This window comes from Oncorhynchus masou, unplaced genomic scaffold (assembly GCF_036934945.1).
Source record: "Oncorhynchus masou masou isolate Uvic2021 unplaced genomic scaffold, UVic_Omas_1.1 unplaced_scaffold_722, whole genome shotgun sequence".
Taxonomy (NCBI): Eukaryota; Metazoa; Chordata; class Actinopteri; order Salmoniformes; family Salmonidae; genus Oncorhynchus; species Oncorhynchus masou.
The window spans coordinates 207,521-232,385 of record NW_027013670.1 but is presented as its reverse complement, the minus strand read 5'-3'; the positions used below and the strand labels follow the sequence as shown (position 1 = coordinate 232,385).

Below are 24,865 nucleotides of genomic sequence, written 5' to 3'. Positions count from 1 at the left end.
GAAAATCAACCAAATGTATTTTAGGAAGCCCTTCTCTACTGTAGCAGATGTCACAACGTGTTAAAGAAAGCGTTACCTGACAACTCAGACTGATAAAATGACACTTGAACAGACAAATTATATATATATTTTATTTAACCTTTATTTAATTCGGCAAGTCAGTTAAAAAACAAATTCTTATTTATAATGTCGGCCTGCCGGGGCCAAACCCGGACGCCTCTATTTGCACATTATTGAATGTTTTGTTCATCAGGAAAACATTGAAATTGGAAAGCAACATATATTTATATTGTACACACTATGACGTCATTCCTGCAGCAAAAATCATACAAAAATGAACATAAATGGAGGTTTTGTAAGTTAATGGAAAATGTAAATGTTTTTTTGACACACTTCCTGAATTAACTCATATACACTGAGTGAACAAAACATTATGAACACCTGCTCTTTCCATGACATAAATTGGCCAGGTGAATCCAGGTGAAAGCTATGATTGTTAAATCCAGTCAGTGTAGATGAAGGGGAGGAGACGGGTTAAATAAGGATTTTTAAGCCTTGAGACAATAGAGACATGGATTGTGTGTGTGTGTCAATCAGAGGGTGAATGGGCAAGACTAAATATTTAAGTGTCTTTGAACGGGGTATGGTAGTAGGTGCCAGGCACACTGGTTGTGTCAAGAACTGCAACGCTGCTGGGTTTTTCACGCTCAACATTTTCCCGTGTTTATCAATAATGGTCCACCACCCAAAGGACATCCAGCCAACTTGACACAACTGTGCCAGCCTGTGCATCCCTGTGGAACGCTTTCAACACCTTGTAGAGTCCATGACGCCGACGAATTCAAGGGGGAGGATGAGGAAGGTGTTCTTAATGTTTTGTACACTCAGTGAATACATGAAGAAAGATACTGTTTATTGGGGATGATAAAATACATCCTCACATTGTATAGGAAGTGACAGATAATAGACAGCACACTACATTGTAATCACATGATAGAAATGGGTTTGTCCTTCGTCCCAAATGGCATCCTATTCCCTTTATAGTGCACTACTTTATAGTGCACTACTTTATAGAGCACTACTTTATAGAGCACTACTTTATAGTGCACTACTTTATAGAGCACTACTTTATAGAGCACTACTTTATAGAGCACTACTTTATAGAGCACTACTTTATAGAGCACTACTATTTAGTGCACTACTTTATAGTGCACTACATTTCACCAGAGCTTTATGCCACACATGACGCCCTCCAGTCCACCGAGCTCAGCTTCCACGGGTGGCCGGGTCTCGGTCAGGGATCAACTACATCTGTTTGTCTGAGGAGCGCTGTACGGAAACACAGAGATACAGGATAAAGACAGTATGGTGTCTGTATGGTGTCATAAGGTGAATTCACCAATTTGTAAGTCGCTCTGGATAAGAGCGTCTGCCAAATGACTTAAATGTAAATGTAAATGTATGGGGAACACAGAGATACAGGATAAAGACAGTATGGTGTCTGTATGGTGTCTGTATGGAAACACAGAGATACAGGATAAAGACAGTATGGTGCCCTCTTAGATCCTTTATTAGCACAAAGCTAGCCTGGTCCCAGATCTGTTCATGCTTTCCTGCCAACTCCTACAGTATGTCGTTGTCATGCCGACCATAAGAGTTGGCAAGACAGCACAAACAGATCTGGAACCAGGCTAGCTGGCACAAGACATAGATTGAAGAAGAGAGAGAAGGCAGTGTGATGTCCATCATCATAGTAGCAGTGAACTCACCTGAAACTTCCAAATCAGAGCCATGACGACCAGGCCGTAGAAGGTACTCTTAGCGATGAAGATGCTGTAGGCCAGCTTGGCAGTCTGGGTGCTCTTCACGTAGTACTCTACAAGGACAATAAGACATTGAAATGACCTTGACTAAGATGGTGTCAGGTTAATATTGTTCCGCAGATTAGGCATGACTAAATATGACAGTATTGTAAACAGTATTATGTAAAGTATAGGTTCTATGTATTCCATGTATTTGGCATGAACAATAAGTAGTTCAGTATAGAATGGGCACATTTACCTGTCGTCATCCCTCCATCACCACCTTGACATGGAAGAAACAAAAGCAGTGTTTCCCATGACACAGGCGAATGTACATCCTAGTTCTGCATAACGATGTAGAGAAGCTCACTAGTTGACTTACGGTTTTACTAGAGAATGACAAACAAAGAGAAGCATACTATTGTCGTTCAATAAAACCTGTTTCTTCTCATAAACAAGGACAGTGTTTTAGTTCATAATTTGACCATACCTTCTTCTCCGTCAATGTGATCTGCAACATATATGTCATGGGTCCCATTGAAGAAGCGGACGGTGCAGGTGAATCTGTTCGAGGCCGTGTTCCATGTCTTGGCTGGGACTCTCAGTCTGCTGGTGATACTGTAGCGTCTGTTTTCATCCCTCAAGGCAGTGTTGTCGGTCCCCACTCCATCGGTGATGTTGGCGCCTCCATTTAACTGCCAGAACACAGTGACGTGGTCGGGGTAGAAGTCGGTGGCCACACACACCAAGGTCTTCTTCTTCTTCTTGTTTCTATCTTCACACTCCTTAGTGGAGGGTGGAAGGACTTTGACTTTGGGTGGAGTGACAGGGATGTCTGCCTCTGCAGGGAGGAAATAGAAGAAGCTTTAACCTTCAACATTCAATCCATGGCTCTGTTTGTTGTTCACTAAGACCTGAACCTGAGTGCTTTAAAAGAAACGAGACAGAAATGACACCTATAAACCGGTCCTGTCTATCTCCTTCTATAAACCGGTCCTGTCTATCTCCTTCTATAAACCGGTCCTGTCTTTCTCCTTCTATAAACCGGTCCTCTTTCTCCTTCTATAAACCGGTCCTGTCTATCTCCTTCTATAAACCGGTCCTGTCTTTCTCCTTCTATAAACCGGTCCTGTCTATCTCCTTCTATAAACCGGTCCTGTCTTTCTCCTTCTATAAACCGGTCCTGTCTATCTCCTTCTATAAACCAGTCCTGTCTTTCTCCTTCTATAAACCAGTCCTGTCTTTCTCCTTCTATAAACCGGTCCTGTCTATCTCCTTCTATAAACCGGTCCTGTCTATCTCCTTCTATAAACCGGTCCTGTCTTTCTCCTTCTATAAACTGGTCCTGTCTATCTCCTTCTGAAGTACGGCTGGTTGAGGTTGACACTGATACAAGGTTACAGAAAGAGCCCTCTTCTCTCAACACTGGCAGAGTCTAGTTATATACACCTTAATGTGCTCCTCACGACTCTAGCAGAGTCTAGTTATATACACCCTAATGTGCTCCTCACGACTCTAGCAGAGTCTAGTTATATACACCCTAATGTGCTCCTCACGACTCTAGCAGAGTCTAGTTATATACACCCTAATGTGCTCCTCACAACTCTAGCAGAGTCTAGTTATATACACCCTAATGTACTCCTAACGACTCTAGCAGAGTCTAGTTATATACACCTTAATGTGCTCCTCACAACTCTAGCAGAGTCTAGTTATATACACCTTAATGTGCTCCTCACGACTCTAGCAGTGTCTAGTTATATACACCCTAATGTGCTCCTCACGACTCTAGCAGAGTCTAGTTATATACACCCTAATGTGCTCCTCACAACTCTAGCAGAGTCTAGTTATATACACCCTAATGTACTCTAACGACTCTAGCAGAGTCTAGTTATATATACACCCTAATGTGCTCCTCACGACTCTAGCAGAGTCTAGTTATATACACCCTAATGTGCTCCTCACGACTCTAGCAGAGTCTAGTTATATACACCCTAATGTGCTCCTCACAACTCTAGCAGAGTCTAGTTATATACACCTTAATGTGCTCCTCACGACTCTAGCAGTGTCTAGTTATATACACCCTAATGTGCTCCTCACGACTCTAGCAGAGTCTAGTTATATACACCCTAATGTGCTCCTCACAACTCTAGCAGAGTCTAGTTATATACACCCTAATGTACTCCTAACGACTCTAGCAGAGTCTAGTTATATACACCCTAATGTGCTCCTAACGACTCTAGCAGAGTCTAGTTATATACACCCTAATGTGCTCCTCACAACTCTAGCAGAGTCTAGTTATATACACCTTAATGTGCTCCTCACAACTCTAGCAGAGTCTAGTTATATACACCTTAATGTGCTCCTCACGACTCTAGCAGTGTCTAGTTATATACACCCTAATGTGCTCCTCATGACTCTAGCAGAGTCTAGTTATATACACCCTAATGTGCTCCTCACAACTCTAGCAGAGTCTAGTTATATACACCCTAATGTACTCCTAACGACTCTAGCAGAGTCTAGTTATATACACCCTAATGTGCTCCTCACGACTCTAGCAGAGTCTAGTTATATACACCCTAATGTGCTCCTCACGACTCTAGCAGAGTCTAGTTATATACACCCTAATGTGCTCCTCACAACTCTAGCAGAGTCTAGTTATATACACCCTAATGTGCTCCTCACGACTCTAGCAGAGTCTAGTTATATACACCCTAATGTGCTCCTCACAACTCTAGCAGAGTCTAGTTATATACACCCTAATGTGCTTCTCTCAACACTGGCAGAGTCTAGTTATATACACCCTAATGTGCTTCTCTCAACACTGGCAGAGTCTAGTTATATACACCCTAATGTTCTTCTCTCAACACTAGCAGAGTCTAGTTATATACACCCTAATGTGCTCCTCACGACTCTAGCAGTGTCTAGTTATATACACCCTAATGTGCTTCTCTCAACACTAGCAGAGTCTAGTTATATACACCCTAATGTGCTCCTCACGACTCTAGCAGAGTCTAGTTATATACACCCTAATGTGCTCCTCACGACTCTAGCAGTGTCTAGTTATATACACCCTAATGTGCTTCTCTCAACTCTAGCAGAGTCTAGTTATATACACCCTAATGTGCTTCTCTCAACACTAGCAGAGTCTAGTTATATACACCCTAATGTGCTTCTCTCAACACTGGCAGAGTCTAGTTATATACACCCTAATGTGCTCCTCACGACTCTAGCAGAGTCTAGTTATATACACCCTAATGTGCTCCTCACGACTCTAGCAGTGTCTAGTTATATACACCCTAATGTGCTTCTCTCAACACTAGCAGAGTCTAGTTATATACACCCTAATGTGCTCCTCACGACTCTAGCAGAGTCTAGTTATATACACCCTAATGTGCTCCTCACGACTCTAGCAGTGTCTAGTTATATACACCCTAATGTGCTTCTCTCAACTCTAGCAGAGTCTAGTTATATACACCCTAATGTGCTTCTCTCAACACTAGCAGAGTCTAGTTATATACACCCTAATGTGCTTCTCTCAACTCTAGCAGAGTCTAGTTATATACACCCTAATGTGCTTCTCTCAACACTAGCAGAGTCTAGTTATATACACCCTAATGTGCTTCTCTCAACTCTAGCAGAGTCTAGTTATATACACCCTAATGTGCTTCTCTCAACACTAGCAGAGTCTAGTTATATACACCCTAATGTGCTTCTCTCAACACTAGCAGAGTCTAGTTATATACACCCTAATGTGCTTCTCTCAACACTGGCAGAGTCTTGCCTTTACCCCAGACTGTGAGTCTAGTTCCATTGTCGTAGTAAGTCTGTGTCTCACCGCTCATAACAGAGCTGATAACAACTAGAACCATGAGAGATGTAGACTGGGTCTGGGCATAGAACCAGACCACTTCTCAATACCATGAGAGATGTAGACGGGGTCTGGGCATAGAACCAGACCACTTCTCAATACCATGAGAGATGTAGACTGGGTCTGGGCATAGAACCAGACCACTTCTCAATACCATGAGAGATGTAGACTGGGTCTGGACATAGAGCCAGACCACTTCTCAATACCATGAGAGATGTAGACTGGGTCTGGGCATAGAGCCAGACCACTTCTCAATACCATGAGAGATGTAGACTGGGTCTGGGCATAGAACCAGACCACTTCTCAATACCATGAGAGATGTAGACTGGGTCTGGGCATAGAGCCAGACCACTTCTCAATACCATGAGAGATGTAGACTGGGTCTGGGCATAGAACCAGACCACTTCTCAATACCATGAGAGATGTAGACTGGGTCTGGGCATAGAGCCAGACCACTTCTCAATACCATGAGAGATGTAGACTGGGTCTGGACATAGAGCCAGACCACTTCTCAATACCATGAGAGATGTAGACTGGGTCTGGGCATAGAGCCAGACCACTTCTCAATACCATGAGAGATGTAGACTGGGTCTGGGCATAGAGCCAGACCACTTCTCAATACCATGAGAGATGTAGACTGGGTCTGGGCATAGAACCAGACCACTTCTCAATACCATGAGAGATGTAGACTGGGTCTGGGCATAGAGCCAGACCACTTCTCAATACCATGAGAGATGTAGACTGGGTCTGGACATAGAACCAGACCACTTCTCAATACCATGAGAGATGTAGACTGGGTCTGGGCATAGAGCTAGACCACTTCTCAATACCATGAGAGATGTAGACTGGGTCTGGGCATAGAGCCAGACCACTTCTCAATACCATGAGAGATGTAGACTGGGTCTGGACATAGAGCCAGACCACTTCTCAATACCATGAGAGATGTAGACTGGGTCTGGGCATAGAACCAGACCACTTCTCAATACCATGAGAGATGTAGACTGGGTCTGGGCATAGAGCCAGACCACTTCTCAATACCATGAGAGATGTAGACTGGGTCTGGGCATAGAGCCAGACCACTTCTCAATACCATGAGAGATGTAGACTGGGTCTGGGCATAGAGCCAGACCACTTCTCAATACCATGAGAGATGTAGACTGGGTCTGGGCATAGAGCCAGACCACTTCTCAATACCATGAGAGATGTAGACTGGGTCTGGGCATAGAGCCAGACCACTTCTCAATACCATGAGAGATGTAGACTGGGTCTGGACATAGAGCCAGACCACTTCTCAATACCATGAGAGATGTAGACTGGGTCTGGGCATAGAGCCAGACCACTTCTCAATACCATGAGAGATGTAGACTGGGTCTAACATAGAACCAGACCACTGTATACCTCAATACTGGTTCTGAGACCTTGTTGTGTAAAATGTTAGAGGAAGATAACTGATGTTTTTACTGTGATCCAGTTACATTAAAATAACCTTTTAGTTTAAAGCGTAATTGTTTTTATATTGCAGAATATTGTACATGTTTTCTCCATGCTAGTACGTAACATTTGGTAGTATATTTTCTTACCTAAAACGGTGAGTTTGGTGCCAGCTCCAAAGTATGCTTCACGCATACATGCGCAGAGCGACAAGGCTGCATCCTAACGTCTCTAGTTCTGACAAGGACTCTGGACTTTCTCAACCTTTGTTACTCTGTCAGAAGTACATTCAAATACTTTTCACAGTAACTCAGCAACGGGTATAATCTAAATTATAAACAAATACATTATTGTGACTATTTTTCGAATGAAATGTAAGTGGTTTCCATCTCCAACAGTCATTTGGTTAATTGTATTATTTTTATTTTGGTGTTTTGTCTAGAACAGTTAACGGGGTTCCTCCACTGAAGTCAGCCTGGTCGGCACCATTAACACAGTACAGTGGAACACTGCTCTAATATAGATATATAGACATGCTGAGCCACCATTAACACAGTACAGTGGAACACTGCTCTAATATAGATATATAGACGTGCTGAGCCACCATTAACACAGTACAGTGGAACACTGCTCTAATATAGATATATAGACATGCTGAGCCACCATTAACACAGTACAGTGGAACACTGCTCTAATATAGATATATAGACGTGCTGAGCCACCATTAACACAGTACAGTGGAACACTGCTCTAATATAGATATATAGACATGCTGAGCCACCATTAACACAGTACAGTGGAACACTGCTCTAATATAGATATATAGACATGCTGAGCCACCATTAACACAGTACAGTGGAACACTGCTCTAATATAGATATATAGACATGCTGAGCCACCATTAACACAGTACAGTGGAACACTGCTCTAATATAGATATATAGACGTGCTGAGCCACCATTAACACAGTACAGTGGAACACTGCTCTAATATAGATATATAGACATGCTGAGCCACCATTAACACAGTACAGTGGAACACTGCTCTAATATAGATATATAGACGTGCTGAGCCACCATTAACACAGTACAGTGGAACACTGCTCTAATATAGATATATAGACGTGCTGAGCCACCATTAACACAGTACAGTGGAACACTGCTCTAATATAGATATATAGACGTGCTGAGCCACCATTAACACAGTACAGTGGAACACTGCTCTAATATAGATATATAGACATGCTGAGCCACCATTAACACAGTACAGTGGAACACTGCTCTAATATAGATATATAGACATGCTGAGCCACCATTAACACAGTACAGTGGAACACTGCTCTAATATAGATATATAGACATGCTGAGCCACCATTAACACAGTACAGTGGAACACTGCTCTAATATAGATATATAGACATGCTGAGCCACCATTAACACAGTACAGTGGAACACTGCTCTAATATAGATATATAGACATGCTGAGCCACCATTAACACAGTACAGTGGAACACTGCTCTAATATAGATATATAGACGTGCTGAGCCTGGCACCATTAACAAAGTACAGTGGAACACTGCTCTAATATAGATATATAGATGTGCTGAGCCACCATTAACACAGTACAGTGGAACACTGCTCTAATATAGATATATAGACATGCTGAGCCACCATTAACACAGTACAGTGGAACACTGCTCTAATATAGATATATAGACATGCTGAGCCACCATTAACACAGTACAGTGGAACACTGCTCTAATATAGATATATAGACATGCTGAGCCACCATTAACACAGTACAGTGGAACACTGCTCTAATATAGATATATAGACATGCTGAGCCTGGCACCATTAACACAGTACAGTGGAACACTGCTCTAATATAGATATATAGACGTGCTGAGCCTGGCCGGCACCATTAACACAGTACAGTGGAATACTGCTCTAATATAGATATATAGACGTGCTGAGCCACCATTAACACAGTACAGTGGAACACTGCTCTAATATAGATATATAGACATGCTGAGCCACCATTAACACAGTACAGTGGAATACTGCTCTAATATAGATATATAGACGTGCTGAGCCACCATTAACACAGTACAGTGGAATACTGCTCTAATATAGATATATAGACATGCTGAGCCTGGCACCATTAACACAGTACAGTGGAACACTGCTCTAATATAGATATATAGACATGCTGAGCCACCATTAACACAGTACAGTGGAATACTGCTCTAATATAGATATATAGACGTGCTGAGCCACCATTAACACAGTACAGTGGAACACTGCTCTAATATAGATATATAGACGTGCTGAGCCTGGCACCATTAACACAGTACAGTGGAACACTGCTCTAATATAGATATATAGACATGCTGAGCCACCATTAACACAGTACAGTGGAACACTGCTCTAATATAGATATATAGACATGCTGAGCCACCATTAACACAGTACAGTGGAACACTGCTCTAATATAGATATATAGACATGCTGAGCCTGGCACCACTAACACAGTACAGTGGAACACTGCTCTAATATAGATATATAGACATGCTGAGCCACCATTAACACAGTACAGTGGAACACTGCTCTGATATAGATATATAGACATGCTGAGCCACCATTAACACAGTACAGTGGAACACTGCTCTAATATAGATATATAGACATGCTGAGCCACCATTAACACAGTACAGTGGAACACTGCTCTGATATAGATATATAGACATGCTGAGCCACCATTAACACAGTACAGTGGAACATTGCTCTAATATAGATATATAGACGTGCTGAGCCACCATTAACACAGTACAGTGGAACACTGCTCTAATATAGATATATAGACGTGCTGAGCCTGGCACCATTAACACAGTACAGTGGAACACTGCTCTAATATAGATATATAGACATGCTGAGCCACCATCAGCACAGTACAGTGGAACACTGCTCTAATATAGATATATAGACGTGCTGAGCCTGGCACCATTAACACAGTACAGTGGAACACTGCTCTAATATAGATATGTAGACATGCTGAGCCTGGCACCATTAACACAGTACAGTGGAACACTGCTCTAATATAGATATATAGACGTGCTGAGCCTGGCCGGCACCATTAACACAGTACAGTGGAACACTGCTCTAATATAGATATATAGACGTGCTGAGCCTGGCACCATTAGCACAGTACAGTGGAACACTGCTCTAATATAGATATATAGACATGCTGAGCCACCATTAACACAGTACAGTGGAATACTGCTCTAATATAGATATATAGACGTGCTGAGCCTGGCACCATCAGCACAGTACAGTGGAATACTGCTCTAATATAGATATATAGACGTGCTGAGCCACCATTAACACAGTACAGTGGAACACTGCTCTAATATAGATATATAGACGTGCTGAGCCTGGCACCATTAGCACAGTACAGTGGAACACTGCTCTAATATAGATATATAGACGTGCTGAGCCTGGCCGGCACCATTAACACAGTACAGTGGAACACTGCTCTAATATAGATATATAGACGTGCTGAGCCTGGCACCACTAACACAGTACAGTGGAACACTGCTCTAATATAGATATATAGACGTGCTGAGCCTGGCACCATTAACACAGTACAGTGGAACACTGCTCTAATATAGATTTAAACTCTAGCTGTGCTGTTTTCTAGAACTTTCCATCCCCGATCACGACCTTTGATAAATCTATTCTCCTAATACCAACCAACACCCTGTTCTTACCGGTTTAGAACACATAGATGAGACAAACATACTATAATCTACTAGGATATCACATCTCTCTTCTCACAATTATGCTGTCTAACTCAAACGACACGTAAAGGCAAACATAGTGTACGGATGACTTACCGAGAACTGTTAATTTGGTGCCTGAACCGAAATGTGCCTCATAGTTGGCACAGTGTACAGGCTTAGCATCAGAAAGCATTGAGTGGAGTAACACTAGTATGAACTAATCTAATGCACTGAATCCACAACCAACTAACTCCTCACATCACTATGCTACTACACCACACATAGAGACCCATTAGTTCCATCGTGGGGAATATTCTCTTACCCAGAACAGTCAGTTTGGTTCCTGCTCCAAAGAATGCAGGATTATAGTTGTCACAGTGCGGACATACTGAGCAGTAATGGACCAACTACTACTGCCTTGTTCTATGCTTTTGGCATCAGAAATACTTTAAGAATGCTTGCTTTTAGTCAATTATTCATGTTTTTAAGAAGAAAGAAAATAAAAAAATCATACATTTCACGATAAGAAAGTAGGAAGTATTTACCTAAAACAGTGAGTTTGGTTCCTTTGCCAAAGAAGGCTGGTTGGTTTAAAGTCACAGCGTTTTCACATCAACCCTTTAGTTCAGCTTGACCACTTTAGGAGACTCTTATTGGCAACGAAACATCTTCAGGGTTACATATTCACATACATATTATGAATCTTTAAGAAGTTAACTTACCTAAAACAGTGAGCTTTGTTCCATTTCCAAAGTAGGGCACACTTCCAGTGTCACATCGCTACTCTCCTATTCCAAAAATACCTCAGATCTCTCTGTCATTCACCCTCTAGGTAAAATGAACAGAGATACAGAGAACAGACACTACCTCAGATCTCTCTGTCATTCACCCTCTAGGTAAAATGAACAGATATGCTCAGAGAATAGATACTACCTCAGATCTCACTGTCATTCATCCTCTAGGGAAAATGAACAGAGACACTCAGAGATACAGAGAACAGATACTACCTCAGATCTCACTGTCATTCATCCTCTAGGGAAAATGAACAGAGACACTCAGAGATACAGAGAACAGATACTACCTCAGATCTCTGTCATTCACCCTCTAGGTAAAATGAACAGAGACACTCAGAGATACAGAGAACAGATACTACCTCAGATCTCTCTGTCATTCACCCTCTAGGGACAATGAACAGAGATACTCAGAGATACAGAGAACAGATACTACCTCAGATCTCTCTGTCATTCATCCTCTTGGGAAAATGAACAGAGACACTCAGAGATACAGAGAACAGACACTACCTCAGATCTCTCTGTCATTCACCCTCTAGGGAAAATGAACAGAGATACAGAGAACAGATACTACCTCAGATCTCTCTGTCATTCATCCTCTAGGGACAATGAACAGAGATACTCAGAGATACAGAGAACAGATACTACCTCAGATCTCTCTGTCATTCACCCTCTAGGGACAATGAACAGAGATACAGAGAACAGATACTACCTCAGATCTCTCTGTCATTCATCCTCTAGGGACAATGAACAGAGACACTCAGAGATACAGAGAACAGATACTACCTCAGATCTCTCTGTCATTCACCCTCTAGGGACAATGAACAGACACAGAGAACAGACACTACCTCAGATCTCTCTGTCATTCATCCTCTAGGGAAAATGAACAGACCATCCTTGGAGAATTTAAAACACCATCACCTAGTTGGTTTAGAATACGTTTTGTTGTCAAGCAGGAATCAAACAAACTCCAATATCTAATGAATTTAACTTGATGTTACGAAGAAAAACCTGTTCAGTATTATTGATCTCTTGACAAGCATCTCTCCAGGCTCCTTAACAGTCTCCTCAATGTGTGCCCCCAGGCCTATCCTGTATGGAAGTGAATGGGAGGAGGGTATTGTATGGAAGTGAATGGGAGGAGGTTGTTTTTGTATGGAAGTGAATGGGAGAAGGTTGTTTTTGTATGGAAGTGAATGGGAGGAGGGTTTTGTATAGAAGTGAATGGGAGGAGGGATTTGTATGGAAGTGAATGGGAGGAGGGTTTTGAATGGGAGGAGGTTATTGTATGGAAGTGAATGGGAGAAGGTTGTTTTTGTATGGAAGTGAATGGGAGAAGGGTTTTGTATGGAAGTGAATGGGAGAAGGTTGTTTTTGTATGGAAGTGATTGGGAGGAGGTTGTTTTGTATTGAAGTGAATGGGAGGAGGGTTTTGTATGGAAGTGAATGGGAGAAGGTTGTTTTTGTATGGGAGTGAATGGGAGGAGGTTGTTTTGTATTGAAGTGAATGGGAGGGTTTTTGTATGGAAGTGAATGGGAGGAGGGTTTTGTATGGAAGTGAATGGGAGGAGGTTGTTTTTGCATGGAAGTGAATGGGAGGAGGTTATTGTATGGAAGTGAATGGGAGAAGGTTTTGTATGGAAGTGAATGGGAGAAGGGTTTTGAATGGGAGGTTGTTTTTGCATGGAAGTGAATGGGAAGAGGTTATTGTATGGAAGTGAATGGGAGAAGGATTTGTATGGAAGTGAATGGGAGGAGGTTGTTTTTGTATGGAAGTGAATGGGAGAAGGTTGTGTTTCTACGGAAGTGAATGGGAGGAGGGTTTTGTATGGAAGTGAATGGGAGAAGGTTGTTTTTGTACGGAAGTGAATGGGAGAAGGTTGTTTTTGTACGGCGTCTCTATGTGAATATATCACCGTGGCCCCCTGTCCCCACAGTGTTAAAGCATCACACAAAAACACAAATTCTCTCTCATTCTCTCGTCTTTCTCTTCCCTCCTTCCTCCCCCCCCCGGTCTCTCTCTCTATCTCCCTACTCATCTCTCCTTCTCAGTATCTGTCTGTAGCAGCAGGTGTGTTGATACGGGGGATCCTGTTCCCAACGGACTCTTTCTATTTCTGTCAACAGCGCTGAGAAAAGCAGAGGGGAGGAAGCAGAAGAGAAGACAGAGGAACAGGAGGGGACAGGTAATGTTTGGTTTCTGTTTCGTCCTATAAGGGAGTTGACGCCTCCCTCTAAGTCTCTAAAACGCCCCCCTCTTCACCCAACAACCCCCCAACCCCTCTCCCCTCTTCACCCAACAACCCCCTCCCCTCTTCACCCAACAACCCCCTCCCCTCTTCACCCAACAACCCCCCTCCCCCTCTTCACCCAACAACCCCCTCCCCTCTTCACCCAACCCCCCTCCCCCTCCCCTCTTCACCCAACCCCCCAACCCCCTCTCCCTCTTCACCCAACAACCCCCCTCCCCCTCTTCACCCAGCAACCCCCTCCCCCCTCTTCACCCAACAACCCCCTCCCCTCTTCACCCAACAACCCCCTCCCCTCTTCACCCAACAACCCCCTCCCCTCTTCACCCAACCCCCCTCCCCCTCCCCTCTTCACCCAACAACCCCCTCCCCTCTTCACCCAACAACCCCCTCCCCTCTTCACCCAACAACCCCCTCCTCTCTTCACCCAACAACCCCCCTCCTCTCTTCACCCAACAACCCCCTCCCCTCTTCACCCAACAACCCCCTCCCCTCTTCACCCAACAACCCCCTCTCCCCTCTTCACCCAACAACCCCCCTCCCCTCTTCACCCAACAACCCCCCTCCTCTCTTCACCCAACAACCCCCCTCCCCTCTTCACCCAACCCAACCTCCCCCTCCCCTCTTCACCCAACAACCCCCCCTCCTCTCTTCACCCAACAACCCCCCCTCCCCTCTTCACCCAACCCCCTCCCCTCCCCTCTTCACCCAACAACCCCCTCCCCTCTTCACCCAACAACCCCCTCCCCCTCTCTTCACCCAACCCCCCCCCCTCTCTTCACCCAACCCCCCCCTCCCCTCTCCTCTCTTCACCCAACAACCCCCCTCCTCTCTTCACCCAACCCCCTCCCCTCTTCACCCAACAACCCCCTCCCCTCTTCACCCAACAACCCCCTCCCCTCTTCACCCAACAACCCCCTCCTCTCTTCACCCAACCCCCTCCTCTCTTCACCCAACCCCCTCCCCTCTTCACCCAACAACCCCCTCCCCTCTTCACCCAACAACCCCCCTCCCCTCTTCACCCAACCACACCCCCTCTTCACCCAACAACCCCCTCCTCTCTTCACCCAACCCCCCTCCTCTCTTCACCCAACCCCCTCCCCCTCCCTCTTCACCCAACCCCCCTCCCCTCTTCACCCAACCCCCTCCTCTCTTCACCCAACACCCCCCCTCCATGCAGTATCATGTGACAGCGACAATCATATTCTTGTGAAATACTTTTATTTTATTTTAATTTTTAATTTTTTAGCAACCACACTAGCTAAACTACCCCCTCCCCCCCAGTCCTAAACTTCCAGAACCATCTAAGGTGTTTGTAACTTCCATTTGATCATATCTGCTGTAGTAACAGTACCATTATATTGTTCCATTTTGTTTGTAAAAACAGAAAGATGTAATATCAATCAGGGATTAATATGTATTTAGAGGGAATCTTAAATATGTTTTCTTTTTGTTTTATATCTCAAGTCATGGAATTTACCCTCCAGAGGTCAGTGTATAATCCAGGATAGTTTAGACTCCTGGGTTCATTTCTGTGTCATCTGACATTTACCCCCCAGAGGTCAATGGAAGGTCAACTCTGACAAACGTCTCCCTTTTTAATCAAATAGTTTAATTTGATACAAGGGTAGACCTATATACCAGGGACACCTGGATGACAGTCAGACAGTCAGAGAAACACCCATATACTGTTTGTTATATCTATCTTTGAAGGTGTAGAACCACTGACTGCAGGTACGAGGACAACAACTCCAGTATAATGGTTGGCACCTGTACTCTCCTATCTCATAGGATCAGTTATCTGATGCAAAAACAACAACTGAAGGACGGTTTAATGTAAAATACTATCAAATTAGAGATATCAACCACACTAGCTGAACTACCCCCCCCCCAGAGATATCAACCCCACTAGCTGAACTACCCCCCCCCCCCCCCCCAGAGATATCAACCCCACTAGCTGAACTACCCCCCCCCCCAGAGATATCAACCCCACTAGCTGAACTACTCCCACTGGGAAAAACAACACAACTACCCCCCCTCCAAATAGATATTTTTATTATTATTATTTTTATTATTATTTATTAGTTTATTATATAAACATGGGGCAGGCAAACAACAGGTCAAGGGCAGGCAGAGGTCAGGGTCAGGGTCAGGGCAGGCAGAGGTCAGGGTCAGGGTCAGGCTCAGGGTCAGGGCAGGCAGAGGTCAGGGTCAGGGCAGGCAGAGGTCAGGGTCAGGGTCAGGGTCAGGCTCAGGGTCAGGGCAGGCAGGCTCAGGGTCAGGGTCAGGGCAGGCAGAGGTCAGGGTCAGGGTCAGGCTCAGGGTCAGGGCAGGCAGAGGTCAGGGTCAGGCTCAGGGTCAGGGCAGGCAGAGGTCAGGGTCAGGCTCAGGGCAGGCAGAATGATCAAAACCGTGATAACTAGAACACAGGCTCAAGAAAAAAGGAGTACGAAAAACAAGCTGGTAGGCTTGACAAGACAAGAAGAACTGGCAACAGACAAACAGAGATTGTCTCGTAAACTGAACGGAGCAGAATATTCTAGTCTCATCCTCAAAATATGACGCTTGTGTTGTTGAGAAGGAGTGTGTATTCACGGTTTCAGTCAGGGTACACCTTTAGTTACAGAGGTTGTGGTTCATAGCTCTCACTATGCCCCCTACTGGGATGCCAGATATAACATCTTTGAAGACCGATCAACATGTATGGGTTTTTACTAAGAACTTCAAAGTAAACATTACATTTATGTTTCTGTCAAAATCACTTCAGAACAGTCTCAACTGTGACCCCGAAACCATGCTGGAAAGAAACAAACTCAAAACATAAACAGACATTATGATCTTTCTCTCCAAGTTTATTCAGCTCTGTTATCCTCTCCTCTTATCTTCCCTGTATTAATCCACAGTTACATGTACCAGAGGTAGCCTCTAATTCCTCCACAGTTACATGTACCAGAGGTAGCCTCCGATTACTAGACAGTTAGTTGAACCAGAGGTAGCCTCTGATTACTAGACAGTTAGTTGAACCAGAGATAGCCTCTGATTACTATACAGTTAGTTGTACCAGAGGTAGCCTCTGATTACTAGACAGTTAGTTGTACCAGAGGTAGCCTCCGATTACTAGACAGTTAGTTGAACCAGAGGTAGCCTCTGATTACTAGACAGTTAGTTGAACCAGAGATAGCCTCTGATTACTAGACAGTTAGTTGTACCAGAGGTAGCCTCTAATTCCTCCACAGTTACATGTACCAGAGGTAGCCTCCGATTACTAGACAGTTAGTTGAACCAGAGGTAGCCTCTGATTACTAGACAGTTAGTTGAACCAGAGGTAGCCTCTGATTACTAGACAGTTAGTTGAACCAGAGGTAGCCTCTGATTACTAGACAGTTAGTTGTACCAGAGGTAGCCTCCGATTACTAGACAGTTAGTTGTACCAGAGGTAGCCTCCGATTACTAGACAGTTAGTTGAACCAGAGGTAGCCTCTGATTACTAGACAGTTAGTTGAACCAGAGGTAGCCTCTGAGTACTAGACAGTTAGTTGAACCAGAGGTAGCCTCTGAGTACTAGACAGTTAGTTGAACCAGAGGTAGCCTCTGATTACTAGACAGTTACATGTACCAGAGGTAGCCTCTAATTCCTCCACAGTTACATGTACCAGAGGTAGCCTCCGATTACTAGACAGTTAGTTGAACCAGAGGTAGCCTCTAATTACTAGACAGTTAGTTGTACCAGAGGTAGCCTCTGATTACTAGACAGTTAGTTGTACCAGAGGTAGCCTCTAATTCCTCCACAGTTACATGTACCAGAGATAGCCTCTGATTACTAGACAGTTAGTTGTACCAGAGGTAGCCTCTGATTACTAGACAGTTAGTTGAACCAGAGGTAGCCTCTGATTACTAGACAGTTAGTTGTACCAGAGGTAGCCTCTGATTACTAGACAGTTAGTTGTACCCGAGGTAGCCTCTGATTACTAGACAGTTAGTTGTACCAGAGATAGCCTCTGATTACTAGACAGTTAGTTGTACCAGAGGTAACCTCTGATTACTAGACAGTTAGTTGAACCAGAGGTAGCCTCTGATTACTAGACAGTTAGTTGTACCCGAGGTAGCCTCTGATTACTAGACAGTTAGTTGTACCAGAGGTAGCCTCTAATTCCTCCACAGTTACATGTACCAGAGATAGCCTCTGATTACTAGACAGTTAGTTGTACCAGAGGTAGCCTCTGATTACTAGACAGTTAGTTGTACCAGAGGTAGCCTCTGATTACTAGACAGTTAGTTGTACCAGAGGTAGCCTCCGATTACTAGACAGTTAGTTGTACCAGAGGTAGCCTCCGATTACTAGACAGTTAGTTGAACCAGAGGTAGCCTCTGATTACTAGACAGTTAGTTGAACCAGAGGTAGCCTCTGAGTACTAGACAGTTAGTTGAACCAGAGGTAGCCTCTGAGTACTAGACAGTTAGTTGAACCAGAGGTAGCCTCTGATTACTAGACAGTTACATGTACCAGAGGTAGCCTCTAATTCCTCCACAGTTACATGTACCAGAGGTAGCCTCCGATTACTAGACAGTTAGTTGAACCAGAGGTAGCCTCTAATTACTAGACAGTTAGTTGTACCAGAGGTAGCCTCTGATTACTAGACAGTTAGTTGTACCAGAGGTAGCCTCTAATTCCTCCACAGTTACATGTACCAGAGATAGCCTCTGATTACTAGACAGTTAGTTGTACCAGAGGTAGCCTCTGATTACTAGACAGTTAGTTGAACCAGAGGTAGCCTCTGATTACTAGACAGTTAGTTGTACCAGAGGTAGCCTCTGATTACTAGACAGTTAGTTGTACCCGAGGTAGCCTCTGATTACTAGACAGTTAGTTGTACCAGAGATAGCCTCTGATTACTAGACAGTTAGTTGTACCAGAGGTAACCTCTGATTACTAGACAGTTAGTTGAACCAGAGGTAGCCTCTGATTACTAGACAGTTAGTTGTACCCGAGGTAGCCTCTGATTACTAGACAGTTAGTTGTACCAGAGGTAGCCTCTAATTCCTCCACAGTTACATGTACCAGAGATAGCCTCTGATTACTAGACAGTTAGTTGTACCAGAGGTAGCCTCTGATTACTAGACAGTTAGTTGTACCAGAGGTAGCCTCTGATTACTAGACAGTTAGTTGAACCAGAGGTAGCCTCTGATTACTAGACAGTTAGTTGTACCAGAGGTAGCCTCTGATTACTAGACAGTTAGTTGTACCAGAGGTAGCCTCTGATTACTAGACAGTTAGTTGTACCAGAGGTAGCCTCTGATTACTAGACAGTTAGTTGAACCAGAGGTAGCCTCTGATTACTAGACAGTTAGTTGTACCAGAGGTAGCCTCTGATTACTAGACAGTTAGTTGAACCCGAGGTAGCCTCTAATTCCTCCACAGTTACATGTACCAGAGGTAGCCTCTGATTACTAGACAGTTAGTTGAACCAGAGGTAGCCTCTAATTACTAGACAGTTAGTTGTACCAGAGGTAGCCTCTGATTACTAGACAGTTAGTTGTACCAGAGGTAGCCTCTAATTCCTCCACAGTTACATGTACCAGAGATAGCCTCTGAATACTAGACAGTTAGTTGAACCAGAGGTAGCCTCTAATTACTAGACAGTTAGTTGTACCAGAGGTAGCCTCTGATTACTAGACAGTTAGTTGTACCAGAGGTAGCCTCTGATTACTAGACAGTTAGTTGTACCAGAGGTAGCCTCTGATTACTAGACAGTTAGTTGTACCAGAGGTAGCCTCCGATTACTAGACAGTTAGTTGTACCAGAGGTAGCCTCTGATTACTAGACAGTTAGTTGTACCAGAGGTAGCCTCTGATTACTAGACAGTTAGTTGTACCAGAGGTAGCCTCTGATTACTAGACAGTTAGTTGTACCAGAGGTAGCCTCTAATTCCTCCACAGTTACATGTACCAGAGGTAGCCTCGGATTACTAGACAGTTACATGTACCAGAGGTAGCCTCTGATTACTAGACAGTTAGTTGTACCAGAGGTAGCCTCTAATTCCTCCACAGTTACATGTACCAGAGGTAGCCTCGGATTACTAGACAGTTACATGTACCAGAGGTAGACTCTAATTCCTCCACAGTTACATGTACCAGAGGTAGCCTCTGATTACTAGACAGTTACATTGTCACACCCTGACCATAGTTTGCTTTGTATGTTTCTATGTTTCGGTTGGTCAGGATGTGATCTGAGTGGGCATTCTATGTTGTATGTCTAGTTTGTCTGTTTCAGTGTTTGCCCTGATATGGTTCTCAATCAGAGGCAGGTGTTAGGTGTTTCTGATTGGGAACCATATTTAGGTAGCCTGTTTGGTGTTGGGTTTTGTGGGTGATTGTCTCCTGTGTCAGTGTTTGTACCACACGGGACTGGTTTTGTGTTTTCACATTTATTGTTTTGTAGTTTGTTCATGTATAGTTTTTCTTATTAAAAAAACCATGAACTTCAACCACGCTGCGTATTGGTCCGCCTCTCCTCCAACGGAAGAATCCCGTTACATACATGCTGCTGTGATATTCAGTATAAGCTAACTTATCACCCGAATAACCCATGTTGAGGTGGACTGTGTAGACACAACAGACTGCCTTGTGTATGGACTGCCTTCTCTACCCACCCAGCTAAATATACAACCACACATTCATTGTTCACCAGACAGTTAGAGTTAACGTTGTGCAGGTGTGTCGTGTTGATACGACCAGTAGTTTTTGGTTAGTGAGGGAATGAATTTGCAGCACTGTGCTGACTGGCTGCACAGTGATACACGGCACTGTCTGTAGGGTTTATCTCAGAGATGACCAGGCTGGCTTTGGCCTTGGAATGACCTGTTAAGTTGAACCGTGTTTCATAGTTCTTCTCAAGAGTTGGGTTTGTATAGTGTAGTGTTCCAATGAGTTCCATGGTCTTCTGTCCTCCCTTCTCCTTATGTTGGTACCACAACATGTACGGGTAGTCGTTGTCGCCGTGGTGACAGTCCAGGTGTGCCTCTCTGTGTTCAGTTGTCCTCCTCAGGAGGTGTTGAGGAGTCTGGCGGATGAGGAGAGAGGAGGAGAACACCACCTCCTCTACGGAGGGGAGGAAAACACAGTCAAGAGGACATTACAGAGACGCCACAGTGAATATAACGTATCTCTGCGACACTTACCTGAGAGGAAGGAGAGAGAAACGAGGAACGTGGAAAATACTTTGAACATGGTGACTTTTTTAGTGCGGATAGATACTAAGACAAATGAAAAGGCTGAGGTAGGAACTCAATGGTAACTCCCCAGGAGGAGAGGGGAGGAGAGGGGAGGAGAGAAGGAGGGGAGAGGAGGGGAGGGGGAGGAGAGAAGAGGGGGAGGAGAGAAGGAGGGGAGGGATGAGGAGGGGAGGAGAGGGGAGGAGCGAAGAAGGGGAGGGATGAGGAGAGAAGGAGAGAAGAAAAGATGTTTAGGATGTTTAGTATTGAAGATGTTTAGGATGTTTAGTATTGAAGATGTTTAGCATTGAGGATGTTTAGCATTGCAAATGTTTAGTATTGAGGATGTTTATCATTGAGGATGTTTCACATTGAGGATGTTTAGCATTGAGGATGTTTTAGTATTGGGGATGTTTAGCAGTGAGGATGTTTAGCAGTGAGGATGTTTAGCGTTGAGGATGTTTAGCATTGAGGATGTTTAGCATTACACATGTTTATATGTTTAGTACCTGTGAGACAATGTGATACCATGGTGATACCATGGTGACTGGTCCTCACTGACAGATAAATGCCCCCCCCCTCCCTTTAACTCCCCCCATCGTCCACGTCTCTCCTAGTTCATGTGGTTTAATGCAGGTGTTTAGATACAGTACCAGATGGGTCTGATAGGTAGGGGTTTTTGTAGAGTAGACGGTGTCTCTGTACCACTGTGTATAACTAGCAGCACAGAAATACTCCCCACTGTCTTCAACTTGTCTCAGAGGAGATGAAGGAAGGCTTTGTTCCTTCCATCACCTTTCACGTCAACGTAACCTTTATATGAGGGTTCAACAGTCTGACCTGTATAGTATACATATGCTATGAGTTTCAGAGCCTCCCGCAGGACACTGGTACCAGAGGATAGTGTCATAGTTAGGGATTTTATGACTGCAGCTGAGTGGGACAGAGACATACGCATTAGGCTCTACCAGCAGTGTAGAGGGAGACTGGTACACTACGTTACTGAGAGACACACCTGGGGAGAGAGACAGAGACAGACGCATTAGGCTCTACCAGCAGTGTAGAGGGAGACTGGTACACTACGTTACTGAGAGACACCTGGGGAGAGAGACAGAGACAGACGCATTAGGCTCTACCAGCAGTGTAGAGGGAGACTGGTACACTACGTTACTGAGAGACACACCTGGGGAGAGAGACAGAGACAGACGCATTAGGCTCTACCAGCAGTGTAGAGGGAGACTGGTACACTACATTACTGAGAGACACACCTGGGGAGAGAGACATAGCGAGCGAGACAGCGAGAGAGTGAGACAGCGAGAGAGGAGAGAGAGACAGGGAGAGAGAGCGAGAGAGAATGAGAGAGAGACAGTGTGATTGAGAGAGAGAGAGAGAGAGAGAGAGAGAGAGAGAGAGAGAGAGAGAGAGACAGAGAGACAGAGAGAGAGAGAGAGAGAGAGAGCGAGAGAGTGAGAGAGAGGAGAGAGAGACAGAGTGAAAGATGGGAAGAGTACATTACTTTAACTTTACAATGCATAACAAATTATTGCATGAAACCTGTGAAGTAATTATTGTTACAGATTTAATACACATTGTTACACGTTCATATTGAATAAATATTTGAGGAAACTAATAAATAACTGTAGCTAAATTACCTGTGATCCAGAAGAGGGGGACTGTGATAATGATAAGAGGTTTGTACATGTTGACTCTCAATGACTGTTGAAAACCAACTGACATCTCATCTTTACTGAGTGGAGAGCCAGGAAGTGACCTCATCGGTGATGTAATGACAGAATGCAGACCTCAAACGCAGCTGTAAGGGGAGGTGTTGCTTCAGTATAATCGACTGAGACAGTGAATGAGAGAAGTTTTTTTTTTTGTAGTGTAGAGAGGGGAATGAGCCCCACTGTGATTCACCAGCAGCACAGAAATACACGGCGCTGTGTTGGGGTCGTCTCAAGCCGAACATATTCAGAGAGACTCTTTGGGCCTCCTCCACTCAAATCCCCACTCCTACCGACACGCTGTTCATATGAACGCTCAATCGTTGGAGTCAGTAAATAGTGGAGTGGAGGAGGAGACAGGAAGTGACATCATTTGTTGTTTTAATTGACAGAACTCTGTTACAGTCATAGCCAATAGAATCTCTAGAAAAGGACGGCTGCCAGCGCACAGCATTATGACATCACGGGGATGACCCGTTGTACTCGTTCTGGTTCTGTGGTTATACAATATTGGCACTGAATCAAATCCAAACCTTCAATGCAGGTGGAGGGGAGGTAATCTGCTAAACGGGATACTACAGTGAGACAGACTGTGTCACATAGGGTTTTTGTTGTAGGAGAGAGGGAAACTACAACACAGTGCAGCACCTTCACTTGCAACACAGAAATACACTGCACTGTGTTCGGGACCTTTAAGGTTGAACATGTTCAGAGAAGCGTTCTTTGGTTCATTTTGAGCCAAATCCCCAGTCACGTTTAGATGTTCTTCAAAGTATGAGGTTTGAGACTTGAAATATAAATAAGCTAGTAGTTTTAGTTCTGTTTCTCCTGGTGACTGCTGGAACCACTGCATCAGTCTGTAGTTAGTTCTCTTGTGATGGCAGAAGAGTTGAACATTTTCTCCGCGTTTGAGTAACACTTCAGAGGGAGTCTGGTGAACCTCAAGGCTGACAGAGAGACCTGGAAAGGGGTGAAGAGAACACATTTAGCTACTTTTATATCTTTTTTAAATTGAAACATACGTACACAGAAACTCTCATACTTGTCATAATTTCCTAGACTAATGTTATTACCTGTCAGACAAATAAGTGAGACAGAGAATGGGATGAGAAATGGGAACATTTCTCTGTCAACAAGAACAATATTTAGAGAAAATGTCATTCGGAACGCACCAGGAAGAGGATATAGAACACTATGACATCACAATCCAAAACATGGGCGTAACAGTAATGATCCCTCCCACTGGAAACAAAAACAGAAATTGTGAATCACAAATGGATACCAACTGGCACCTACTCCCTATAAAGTGCACTACTTCAGACCAGGGCCCATACGGTCCATTTTGGGACTCACTACTACAGAATGAATTCACCTGTTCACAAGAAGCACCATCCTACAGCACAGGCATTTACAATGGTGTTAAGCAGCCAGGTGGTTTGAATGAGCATCGGTACACATAGGGATTCAACTGGATCAGAACCAACGGGTTTGAGTTGGGGAGAGGGAAGTGGATCAGATCAAGGGGTTTGAGTCGGGGAGAGGGAAGTGGATCAGACCAAGGGGTTTGAGTCGGGGAGAGGGAAGTGGATCAGACCAAGGGGTTTGAGTCGGGAGAGAGGGAAGTGGATCAGAACCAAGGGGTTTGAGTAGAGAGAGGGAAGTGGATCAGAACCAAGGGGTTTGAGTCGGGAGAGAGGGAAGTGGATCAGAACCAAGGGGTTTGAGTAGAGAGAGGGAAGTGGATCAGACCAAGGGGTTTGAGTAGAGAGAGGGAAGTGGATCAGAACCAAGGGGTTTGAGTAGAGAGAGGGAAGTGGATCAGAACCAAGGGGTTTGAGTAGAGTGAGGGAAGTGGATCAGAACCAAGGGGTTTGAGTAGAGAGAGGGAAGTGGATCAGAACCAAGGGGTTTGAGTAGAGAGAGGGAAGTGGATCAGACCAAGGGGTTTGAGTAGAGAGAGGGAAGTGGATCAGAACCAAGGGGTTTGAGTAGAGAGAGGGAAGTGGATCAG

General features: G+C 44.3%; 1 pseudogene; it reads right to left on the bottom strand.

Moving 5' to 3' along the window:
- Positions 1-115: 115 nt before the first annotated feature.
- Positions 116-22,984, bottom strand: LOC135537185 (M1-specific T cell receptor beta chain-like; annotated as a pseudogene).
- Between the last annotated feature and the right edge of the window lie 1,881 nt (positions 22,985-24,865).